Raw genomic sequence first — 12,303 nt, 5'->3', positions numbered from 1 at the left:
TCTCTTGTAGGCCTGGTTTAGTGGTGATGAACTCCTCAGTTTTTGTTTGTCTGGGAAAACTTTATTTCTCCTATTCTGAATGACAGGCTTGCTGGATAAAGGATTCTTGGCTGCATATTTTTCCTATTCAACATACTGAAAATTTCCTGTCGTTCCCTTCTGGCCTGCCAAGGTTCAGAAGATAAGTGTGCTACTACCCTTATATGTGTGCCCTTGTAAGTTAAGGCCCTCTGTACCTAGCTGCTTTCAGAATTCTCTCTTTATCTTTGTATTTTACCAGTTTCACGATGATATGTTGTGCAGAAGATTGTTTCAAGTTACATCTGAAGGGAGGTATCTGTGTTTCCTGGATTTCAATGTCTGTTTCCTTCCCCAGATTGGGGAAGTTCTCAGCTATGATTTGTTGAAGTTCACCTTCTGCCCCTTTTTCCCTGTTCTTCTTCTTGTGGAACTCCAATGATATGGATATTATTATGTTTCAATGAATCCCTTTGTTTTCTAATTCTTCCCTGGTGGTCTAGCATTTTTTTATCTCTCTTTTTCTTAGCTTCATATTTTTCCATAATTTTAATCTTCCGTTTCACTTATTCTCCCCTCTGCCTCTTCAATCCTCACTGTCACCACCTCTAGTTTATTTTGCACCTCATTTACAACATTTGTAAATTCATCATGACTATGTTTTAGTTCCTTGATCTCTGCAGCAATAGATTCTCTGCTGTCTTCTATGCTTTTTTCAAGCCCAGCGATTAATCTTATGACTCTTATTCTAAATTCTTGTTCAGTTATATTGTTTATATCTGTTTTGATCAATTCTTTAGCTGTCATTTCTTCCTGGAATTTCTTTTGAGGAGAATTCCTCCATGCATCATTTTTGCTAGTTTTCTGTCCCTTATGTATTTCAAAAGCTTGTTATGTGTCCTGCACCTGCGAGCCCTACTATATTAAAGAGGGGCCATGCACTGTCCAGGGCCTGGACCTTCAGGAGGTGTTTTTTGGAGTGTGTTACTTGCTCTCTGCTGTTGTGACTCTGGTTGTTTTATCTCCCTATTTGTCATGAAGCTTTGGACCCTCCACCAGGTGTGCTTTATTTGTTGAAGTAGCCCTAAAAGAAAACAAAGAAACCAAAGACAAAACAAATACAAAAAACAAAAAAACACCAGCTACAACAAAATGATGGGGTGAGGTCGGTGTTTATGTGAGAGCCTTATCCCATACAAAGAGAGAAATGACAGGGGCAGGGGAAAAATAAAATTTAATGGTTTGTCCCACTCTACCGACTCCCGTGCCTCCCTGGCACTTAGCTTGGATTTAACCCCCAATATCTTAAAGGGCCCCACTCCATGCACCCTGGTTGAGGGGAGGAGATGCTTTGTGCCACCTCAGGGCTGTGCACAGTTTGTCCCACTCCAACTCCTGTCCCTCCCTCATGTTCGGCTGGGATTTAAACCCGGATATCTTAAAGGATCCTGCTCTGTGCCCTGGTTCTGGGAAAGTGCAGCTCTGTGCCATCAATATATTGTCTCTGGCTAGCAGGTGCAGGCAGTCTTGGAACAGTTGTATACCTTCTTCCCACAGCACTCCAGGGAGGGGATTGTTTTCTCCCACTGCAGACTGTACCCTTGACCTAGCCACTGAGCCTGGGCCTGGCTCCCCTCCTCCCCAGGTGCGTGAACCAGGCAGCTGGCCCCAGTCTGGAGGAAGCCCCTCAGAGATTGGATCTTTCTCCATCCCAGTTGGTGGTTTTTTTCTTGTACAGATACAGTCCTATGCTTCCCCAGCTTCTCTTTCTCTTCCCTTTGTCTCTCTGCAAAAGGGGATTCCTCCCCTTTGTGCCTACACAGCCTGATTTATCTCTTCCAGTTTGCAGTCACGCACCCATGGCCCACCAGGTTGTCCCCATGGGTCTCTGGAGATGTCTCTGTCACTCTGCAGCCTGGACTCGTGGAATTCAAAGTCCTTTGGCCTCAACACAGCTGTATTTGAGGGATGAGGGAATTTCAGGTCCCCCCTTACTTCTCTGCCATGTTGGATCACTCTCCATCATGTATTTTTAATTTTAGTTAATGAGTTAATCTCTAATTGGTTATTTATTGTTTCCGTCTTTTTGTTAAGGGTCTCACTGAGGTCTTCCATTCTTGTCTCAAATGGAGTAAGCATCTTTATGACCATTACTTTAAATTCTCTATCAGGCGTATAACTTATCTTTGTTTTGTTTAGCTCTCTTCCTGGAATTTTGTCCTTTTCTTTGATTTGGGACATATTCCTCTGTCTCCTCATTTTTTCTAACTTTGTTTCTGTGTGTTGGGAAAGTCATCTTTGTTCCTTGCTTTTAAAAGTAGTGGCTTTATGGGGCGCCTGGGTGGCGCAGTCGATTAAGCGTCCGACTTCAGCCAGGTCACAATCTCGCGGTCCGTGAGTTCGAGCCCCGCGTCAGGCTCTGGGCTGATGGCTCAGAGCCTGGAGCCTGCTTCCGATTCTGTGTCTCCCTCTCTCTCTGCCCCTCCCCCGTTCATGCTCTGTCTCTCTCTGTCCCAAAAATAAATAAACGTTGAAAAAAAAAAAAAGTAGTGGCTTTATGAAGAAGAGGTTCTTTAGTACCCTGTACTGAAGTGGCCCCTGTTCACCAGAACCTGGCTCTTCAGGGGTGTCCTCTATGTGTGTTGTGGCTGAGTTGCATTTGTCTTCAGTCCAGTCATCTGCAATGGCTCCCTTTTAGTCCCTGTGTTATCAAGGGGCTAGTCTGGGGCTACTTTCCATTTGAGTTGGGTCAGACCAGATGTTTGCCAAAGCTGCAGTCACACCAATCAGCAAGCTGTTTTCCCTGTGTTGTCCCGTGGGAGGCTTTCATTGGTTTATTGGGGCTGCAGTAGACCTGGTGGTGTGTGTGCTTATCTTCTCCTCTTCCCAGATCAGGAGACACTTTGGAGTGGTTCTGGACATTGTCAAGGCTGCTTGCACAATGCCACATTTGTGGCACTGCTTTGGATGGACTCCTGTTGAGGGAAGGTTAGATTGGGCTTAGCAGCATGAGAATGCTACACAGGTTGGGCACACACTTATCAATGTTTGTGCAGGTCTGCTTGTGAGAAACCTGAGCTGCTTTGGAAAGCTCCTGTCAAGGGCAGGTTGGATGTGGCAGGTGCACAGGAGAATGCAGGGGCAGGGTGTGCTGTTAGCAAAGCTTGATAATATTTGCTCTGGTTCCTGCAGGTATCTGTGTATCCAGGCTTGGGGGCCAGGGGGGAGAAATGGTGCCCACCAGCTCTTTTTTTCTTAGGAAAATCTCCTAAAGATCCTTGCCCTTGCTGCACATATTGTGAGATTACTAAATAAATCTCCTTGAGGATGTGGAGAAACGGGAACCCTCTTGCACTGTTGGTGGGAATGCAAATTGGTGCAGCCGCTCTGGAAAGCAGTGTGGAGGTTCCTCAGAAAATTAACAATAGACCTACCCTATGACCCAGCAATAGCACTGCTAGGAATTTATCCAAGGGATACAGGAGTACTGATGCATAGGGGCACTTGTACCCCAATGTTCATAGCAGCACTCTCAACAATAGCCAAATTATGGAAAGAGCCTAAATGTCCATCAACTGAGGAATGGATAAAGAAATTGTGGTTTATATACACAATGGAATACTACGTAGCAATGAGAAAAAAATGAAATATGGCCTTTTGTAGCAACGTGGATGGAACTGGAGAGTGTAATGCTAAGTGAAATAAGCCATACAGAGAAAGACAGATACCATATGTTTTCACTCTTATGTGGATCCTGAGAAACTTAACAGGAACCCATGGGGGAGGGGAAGGAAAAAAAAAAAAAAAGAGGTTAGAGTGGGAGAGAGCCAAAGCATAAGAGACTGTTAAAAACTGAGAACAAACTGAGGGTTGATGGGGGGTGGGAGGGAGGGGAGGGTGGGTGATGGGTATTGAGGAGGGCACCTTTTGGGATGAGCACTGGGTGTTGTATGGAAACCAATTTGTCAATAAATTTCATATATATAAAAAAATAAAATAAATAAATAAATAAATAAATAAATAAATAAATAAATAAATAAATCTCCTTTATGTATACCCCAGAAGTTTTTCAAACTGCTGCTTCTGTGCTATATCTCAGCATGTTGTTATGATGTCTTTTTAAGGTGGGGACTCAATTTCTAATCATCCTCCTGCTCTCCTAGAGGTGAACTGAGCCCACTGATTTTTATTTTATTTTATTTTTATATAATTTATTGTCAAACTGGTTTCCATACAATACCCAGTGCTCATCCCAACAGGTGCCCTCCTCAATGCCCATCACCCATTTTCCCCTCTGCCCCCATCAACCCTCAGTTTGTTCTCAGTATTTAAGAGTCTCTTATGGTTTGCTCATGGTTTTGAGCACCTCCCATTTTCAAAGCCAGATGTTAAGGGGATTTGTCTTCCCAGTGAGGGTCCTCCCTGCCTGGGGTGCCTGACATGGGGAGCATCTGCTCCTCTCCTTCTGTGTGCTTGCAGTGTCTCTCCCTCCTGTGGTCGGTCTTGTGGGTCTGTTTGGTTCCCAACCATGTCTCCTTTCTTTCTACCATTTTCAGGGTGTATTTTTCTCTATAATTAGCTGTGGAGTCTTTTCTGCCAGTGCTTGGGTTGTTTTCTGAGTTATTTACACTAATGTGTGCCTTATGTAGGTGTATCCATGGGACAGGGTGAGCTTAGGATCCTCCTACTCTGCCAACTTCCCTGGAAGTCTAGTCTTTGTTTTAAAGTCTGTCTTCTTTGATAAAAGTAGACCTACCTCAGCTTTCTTTTCATTTTGATTTACAAATAATATTTTCTTCCATCCCTTCATTTTCAGTTTGTGTGTGTATAGATTTGTCTTAAGATTTGAAGTGTTTTGTAGGCTCATATGGATTTTGGTGGTTTTTTTTTTTAAGTATATTTATTTATTTTGAGAGGGAGAGAGAGAATCCCAAGCATACTCTGTGCTATCAGAGCAGAACCCCGTGAAGCGCTTGAACTCAAAAACCATAAGATCACGAACTGAGCCAAAATCACGAGCTGGATGTTTAACTGACTGAGTCATCCAGGTGCCCCTGGATCTTGTTTTTCTGTTCATCAGTAACACTATGTCTTTTGACTGGATCCCTTGGTCCATTTATATTTTTACTGAGTTTTATTCAAGAAAAGAATGCAGAGTAGAATCTTGAGCTGACCATATCACATGGACACAGAAATTACAGCTACATCTATGTAACTAACTCTGAAAAAGACGTGAAGACTAGCAAAACAGACCTTCTGCAGTCATTTCTAGAGAGGAGGCCACATCAAAAAAAAGTGGGAAGGGTGGAGATGTGGTTGGGAACCAAACCCCTGGTGAGAAAGCCAAACTCCACACCATGCACTCCAGGCACTAAGGACATATACTATGAAGATGAATCCCCATAACATCTAGCTTTGAAAATTATTAGGGTTTAAGGAGCTTTTGAAATCAGCAGAACTTGGCTCTGGCAAAGCCTGAGAGTGATAGGAATTTGAATCCCTGCCTTTAGAGAACCAGCATAATAAATAACATGGCCCGCAAAACCAGCACAGAAGCAGCAGTTGGAAAAGCACCTGAAGTATGTGTGAAGGAGATTTGTTTACTCTAATCTAAAAATGTGTCTTGGAGGAGCAGGGATCCTCAGGAGACTTCTAATAACAATAGGCTGGCCAGATCCATTCTTCTTCCCTGCCCCATGCTAGATAGCCTGACACTTACAGGAACCAGCACTAATACTCTTCACCTCATTTGCTAGCATGGCATGTCCCGCTCCCTTCAACCTACCCACCTTGGCAGTCATCCCTCCAACACAGCTCATGCCCCATCAGGAACCACTGCTACTCCAGAGGGACTTTTGCCCTGGGGATAGGGGAAGATAAACATATACCAGCATATCCCGGAGCTGAACCTTTTGACTGTTATGAGAGAGGCCCTACCAGCCAGTGCAGTCACACTTGCAGCAGCTGCTGACTACAGACCCACAGTCTGACCACTGAAAGTTTCCACAGGCCATGCAGGGAGGAAGCCTTGCCATTTGGTGCACTTGTGCAGACATGCTAATTGCAGACAGCTATCTTGACTGCTGACCCCATCAACCTAGAAGTACTTGGTGGCCTCAGACCCCTCAGCAGCACAGGGAACAAACCTGGCTTATTGAGCCCACAAAGCCAGTCATTGCAGCTGACTGGCTGAAAGTAAATGTGGTTCAGCCAAAACCATAGGGTGTACACAGTTCACATAGAGAATACCCCTGGAGTGCCTGGCTCTGGTGACCAGGGGCAGTGTATCACTTCTATACAAGATCAGGAGACATACCTGGCATCCCTAATACATATAAACAAACACAGACATGCCACTTTTGTTCAACATAGTACTCTTCAGAAATCCTAGCTGCAGCAAAGGAATCTAAATTGATAAAGAGTAAAAGTGTCACTATTTGCAAATGATATGACAGTATATATACGACATCTTCAAGACTCCACCAAAAAAAAAAAAAAAAAAACACAAAACGAATTTGATGAATTGATTAAGCAAAGTTTCAGGATACAAAATTCATATACAGAAATCTGCATTTCTGTACACTAGTAATAAACTTAACCAAGGAGGTAAGAGATCTGTACTCTGAAAACAAAAACACTGATGTTCTAACCATTGATGTAAAACACTGATGAAAGAAATTGAAGGTGACATCAACAAATGGGAAACTATTCCATGCTAATGGATTGGAAGCTATCATTAAATGTTTATAACACTGGGGATGCCTGGGTGGCTCATTCGGTTGGGTGTCCAGCTCTTGATTTTGGCTCAGGTCATGATCTCACGTGAGGCTCATGAGTTCAAGCCCCACATCAGGCTCTGTGCTGACAGTGCGGAGCCTGCTTGGGATTCTCTCTCCTTCCCTCGCTCTCTCTCAGAATAAACAAACTTAAAAAAAATTTTTAAATGTTAATATTCAAAGCCATCTACAGATTCAGTGCAACCTTTGTCTAAATACCAACAGCATTTTTCACAGAACTAGAACAGATAAAATTTGTATGGAACCACAAAAGACCCCAAATAGCCAAAGAAGCAATTTGGAAAAAGAATAAAACTGGAGATATCACACTTCTCAGTTTTAAACTATGCTACAAAGCTGTAGTAATCAAAACAGGATGGTACTGGCACAAAAAATGGACACAGATCAATAGACCAGAATAGAGACCAGTATAAACCCATACTTATATGGTCAATTAATCTATGACAAAGGAGGCAAGAATATACAATGGGGAGAAGTCTCTTCAATAAATGGTTTTGGCAAAACAGGACAACTACATGCAAAACAATAAAACTGAACCATTTTCTAACACCATACACAAAATAAACTCAAATGGATTAAAGACCTGAAACCACAAATTCCAGAAGCAAACATAGGCAGTAATCTTTTTTGACATCAGCCATAGCAACATTTTGGTAGATCTCTCTCCTTGGGCAAGGCAAACAAAAAGCAAAAATAAACTGTTGGAAGTACACCAAAATGAAAATGGTGAAGGAAACCATCAACAAAAGACAATCTACTTAATGGGAGAAGATATTTGCAAATGATATATCTGATCAGAAGTTAAAATTCAAACTCTACAGAGAACTTATTATACAACTCAATGCCAACAAAAAAAATTATTCAACTTAAAAAAGCAGGGTTGCCTGGGTAGCTCAGTCAGTTAAGCATCTAACTCTTGATTTAGAGTTATTATCTCACAATTTGTGAGATTGAGCCCTGCATTGGGCTCCCCACTGAGAGCACACAGCCTGCTTGGGATTCTCTCTCCCCCCATCTCTCTGCCCCTCTCCCACTCGTGCTTGCATTCTCTCTCTCTCTCTCTCTCAAAATAAATAAACATTAAAAGAAAAAGCAGATGACCTGAATCAAAATTTTTTCCAAAAAAGACATACAAATGGCTGAATATAACATGCCCAACATAACCAGTCATCAGGAAGATGCAAATCAAAACCATGATGAGATATCACCTCACACCTGTCAGAATGGCTAGAAATAAAAAGACAAGAAATAACAAGTGAGTGTTGTCAAGGATGTTCAGAAAAGGGAACCCTTGTGCACTGCTAGTGAGAATGTAAATTGGTGCAGCCACTGTGGAAAACAGTATGGAAGCTCCTCAAAAAATTAAAAATAGAAATAATGGGGTGCCCGGGTGGCTCAGTCTGTTAAAGTGTCTGACTTTGGCTTAGGTCATGATCTCAGAGTTTGTGGGTTTGAGCCCCGTGTTGGGCTCTGTGCAGACAGCTCAGAGCCTGGAGCCTAGTTTGGATTCTGTATCTCCCTCTTTCTGTGCCCCTCCTCCGCTTGCACTCTGTCTCTCTCTCAAAAAAAAAAAACATTAAAAAAATTTTTTAATTAAAAAAATAGAAATACCATATAATACAGTAATCCCACTACTGGGTATCAGCCAAATAAAATGCAAACAAAGTGATATATATACCCTTATTTTTACTTTAGCATTATTTAAAATAGCCAAGATACAGGAGCATCAACAAATGAATGGATAAAGATAGGGTATATATAAATACAATGGAATATTACTCAACCATAAAGAGGAATAAGATCTTGCTATTTGCAATAACACAGATGGACCTAGAGGGCATTGTGCTAAGTGAATTAGATCAGAAAAAGACAAATACCTTATGATTTCACTTATATGTAGAATCTAAAAAACAAAACAAATGAAGAAAAAAATGAAAAGCAAACTCTTAAATACAGAGAACTGGTAGTTATCAGAGGAAATGTATGTAGGGAGATGGTAAAATAGATAAGATAAAGTGGTACAAACTTCCAGTTATAAAATAAGCCCTGGAGAGGAAAATCACAGCACAGAGACAATAGTCACTATTGTAATAATACCATATGGTGACTACACTTCTCATGGTGAGCAATGAGTAATGTATGAAATTCTTGAATCCATATGTTGTACACCTGAAACTTATATAACATTGCATATTATACATCAATAAAAATAATTACGCATAGACTTGTACTTACTGTCATTTTGTTGGCTTTCTGTTGTTCTTGGTTTTTTTTTTTTTCATAGTTCTGTTTTTTACAATCTCTTTCCTTATCATTTGGTGAGTTTTCTTAGTGTTATGTTTATATCTTTTATTGTTTTTGTGAAACTATTATAGGTATTTGGTTTATGGTTACCATAAGGCTCATATATGTTATTTTATGTATGTAGCAGCCTATTTTAAGTTGAGGATCACTTAAGTTCAAGGGTGTTCTAAAAGCACTATATTTTTACCACCTTGCCAAATGTTTCATATTTTGATATCCTATTTTATGTCTTACTATTTTGTGTATCCATTGACTAATATTATAAGTCTAGATGATTTTACTAGTTTTGTATTTTAACCTTCATACTAGTTATGTAGGTGGTGGATCCACTACTTTTAATATATGTTTACTTTTATTAATGAGATCATTTCCTTCACAATTTCACTTTTTCCAGTTATGGCCTCTTCTCTTCCACTTATATTAGTTCCTTTAACATTTCTTTTATAAGAACATTTCTTTTATAAGACTAGTTTGTTGTTGATGAATTCCCTTAGCTTTTGCTTGTCTGGGAAACTCCATCTGTCTCTTCAATTCTGACTGATAATCTTGTTGGGTAGAGAATTCTTGTGATTTTCATTTCCTTTAGCACTTTGAATATATCCTATCACTCCCTTCTGGCCTGTAACTTTTCAGCTGAAAAATAAGTTTTAATAGTTATATGGAGGTTTCCTTGTGTGTAACTAGTTGTTTTTCTCTTGCTGCTTTTAAGATTCTCTCTTAAACTGTTGATAATTTGATTATAGTGTGTCTTGATCTTCTCTAGGAATCTCTGCTTCTTAGATGTGGATGTCTGTTTCATTTATTAGGTTAGCAAGTTTTCAGTCATTACTACTTCAAATAGGTTTTCTGTCCCTTTTTCTCTCTCCTCCTTCTGTGACAACTATAATGGAAATATTAGTATGCCTGATGTCCCAGAGATCCCTTAAACTATATTTTGTTTTTAATTTTTTCTTTTTACTGTTCCACTTGAGTGATTTCCACTACTGTCTTCCACATCACTGATTACTTCTGTAGCATCTAATCTCCTGTCAATTCCCTCTAATATATTTTTTCAGTTATTCTTCAGCTCTGATTGGCTCCTTTTTATGTTTTCTGTCTCTTGGTTGAGGTTCTCACAGTGTTGATTCAGTCTTCTTCTGAGTTTGGTGAGCATCTTTATGGTCATGATTTTGAATTATTTTTCAGGTAGATTGCTTATTTGTTCCCTTAAGTCTTTTCCTGAGGTCTTGTCTTGCTCTTTAATTTGGAACATATTCTTCTGTATCTTCATTTTGTCCATTTGTTTCTATGTATTAGGTTGATGAGTTGCATTACCCAGTCTTGAAGGAGTAAGTGGCTTTATGTAGGTGTCTTATGGGGTGTAATAGCTCAAACCCCTGTGGTCCATCCAACTGAGGTGCACCTGGGATATCCCTGTCTGGATTGTGTGCACTCTCCTGCTCTGGCTTGTATGCACGGGTGGGGGGTACAGGCCTCGAATGTGACTGGCAGTGAGGTCTGGTTTTGACTGCTGCTTGGAAAGAAATTGCTCTCACCAGCCCTGGGACGGTGAGATTGAAGGGGAGTTAAAAGAAATGGTGCGTACTATCACTTCTGTTCCCAAAGAATGTTAAAGCAGGTCCCTACACCTCTGGCACATGGTTTAAAATTAATCTCCTTTACATGTAATCCCAGGCACTTTTCACACTACTGCCTCTGCTCTGGGACTTGGAGCAAGTGAGATTACACTCACACTTTTTAAGAGCAGAGTCTCTGTTTCCTTCACAGACCTAAGCCCCACTGGCTTCCAAAGCCAGACATTATGGGGGCTTGTCTTCGTAGTGTGGGTTCCCTAGACTTGGTAGTCCAATCTGATGTGGGGCTTAAACCTTTGTTTCCTCAGGGAGTCCTCGATGGTTATGATACCCACTGCCCCCCCCCCCCTCACTTATAGGTCATCACACTGGCGTTGTGGATCTTAACCATATTTTTGTCCCTCTTATCCATCATGGTGAGGCTTTTTCTTTATATCCTTAATTGTATATAATCTTCTCTGCAAGTCTTCAGTTTGTTCTCAGATATAGTTGTTCTACAAATGGTTGTAGTTTTGGTTTGTCCATGGAACAAGATAAACTGAAAATCCTACTCTACCATCTTGATCCCAAGGCACATCTAATTTCTATTCAAAAGCTCTCATAAAATAGATAGAGCATAACAAAATCAAGTCAGTAATATCTTTATAAAAGATCAAAGTCAGTGCTCATAGAGTGCTTTGACATCATACCAGGGCTGTGTAATGCAGTGGAATTCAGTCTGAGCATGTGATTCCCTTGATTTCACTCAATAAAACATTATTTGGAGTATATGTCTTCAGAAAATTGGTTGGAATACATTCCCTTCATGGAACTTCCATACATATTTATTCTCTTCACTGGGTTTTCAACAAATATTGAAGAACATGGAGTTTGAGATTATATTACAACGTAATAATTAGGTTGAATATTTTGTATGTTGTCAGTTTAATTTTTTTTTTTTTTTTTTTTTTTCTGATTAGGGAACTTGGCTTCCAGAAAAGCATGCTTCAACAGAGGTGACATCTTAGGTCACATCAGGGGGGAAAAATGCTAGAATTTCTTTCTCTTTTTGGAGAAAGTGTAAGTTCAACTAATAAGTGGAGAACTTGGAGAATACCCCCATGCTCTTGAAATATTCAGAAATTATTTTAATTTCAATGCAAAATCAATTAAAATCATATTCCCCATAATAACCAAAAAAGTGGAACACACCCCAAATGTCCTCATTGACAAGTGGATTAGCAAAATAGGTTACATGCATACATAGAATATTGTTCTGCACCAAAAAGAAATGAAGGGCTGTTAATTCTACAACAGGGATGAGACTTGAAAAGATTAGGCAAATTGAAAAAAAGCAAGACACAAAAGGCCACATATTGTATGACTCCATTTACATTAAATATCCAGAAAATTCAAATCCAAAGAAACAAAGTAAAGTAGTGGTTTTCTAGGGCTAGGGAGGGGGGGGGAATGACTGCCAGTGGCATCAATTTTCATGTTGGGGTTATGAAAACTTTGCAAAGATAATGGAGATGGTTGCACAACCCTGTTACTATATTAGAAATCACTTAATGTACACTTCAAAGAGGTGAATTTTTATGCCCTATGAAGTATATCTCAAAAGAACTGCT

At 40.3% G+C, this 12,303-nt stretch overlaps 1 protein-coding gene across 1 annotated transcript in view; it reads left to right on the top strand.

Moving 5' to 3' along the window:
- Positions 1–12,303, top strand: part of IGSF10 (immunoglobulin superfamily member 10) — a 72,995-nt gene that overhangs the window by 37,832 nt on the left and 22,860 nt on the right. The window lies entirely within an intron of this gene.

Source organism: Lynx canadensis, chromosome C2 (genome assembly GCF_007474595.2).
Source record: "Lynx canadensis isolate LIC74 chromosome C2, mLynCan4.pri.v2, whole genome shotgun sequence".
Taxonomy (NCBI): Eukaryota; Metazoa; Chordata; class Mammalia; order Carnivora; family Felidae; genus Lynx; species Lynx canadensis.
Note: the sequence above shows the minus strand (reverse complement) of the source record. Positions and strands in the feature narration are given on the sequence as shown.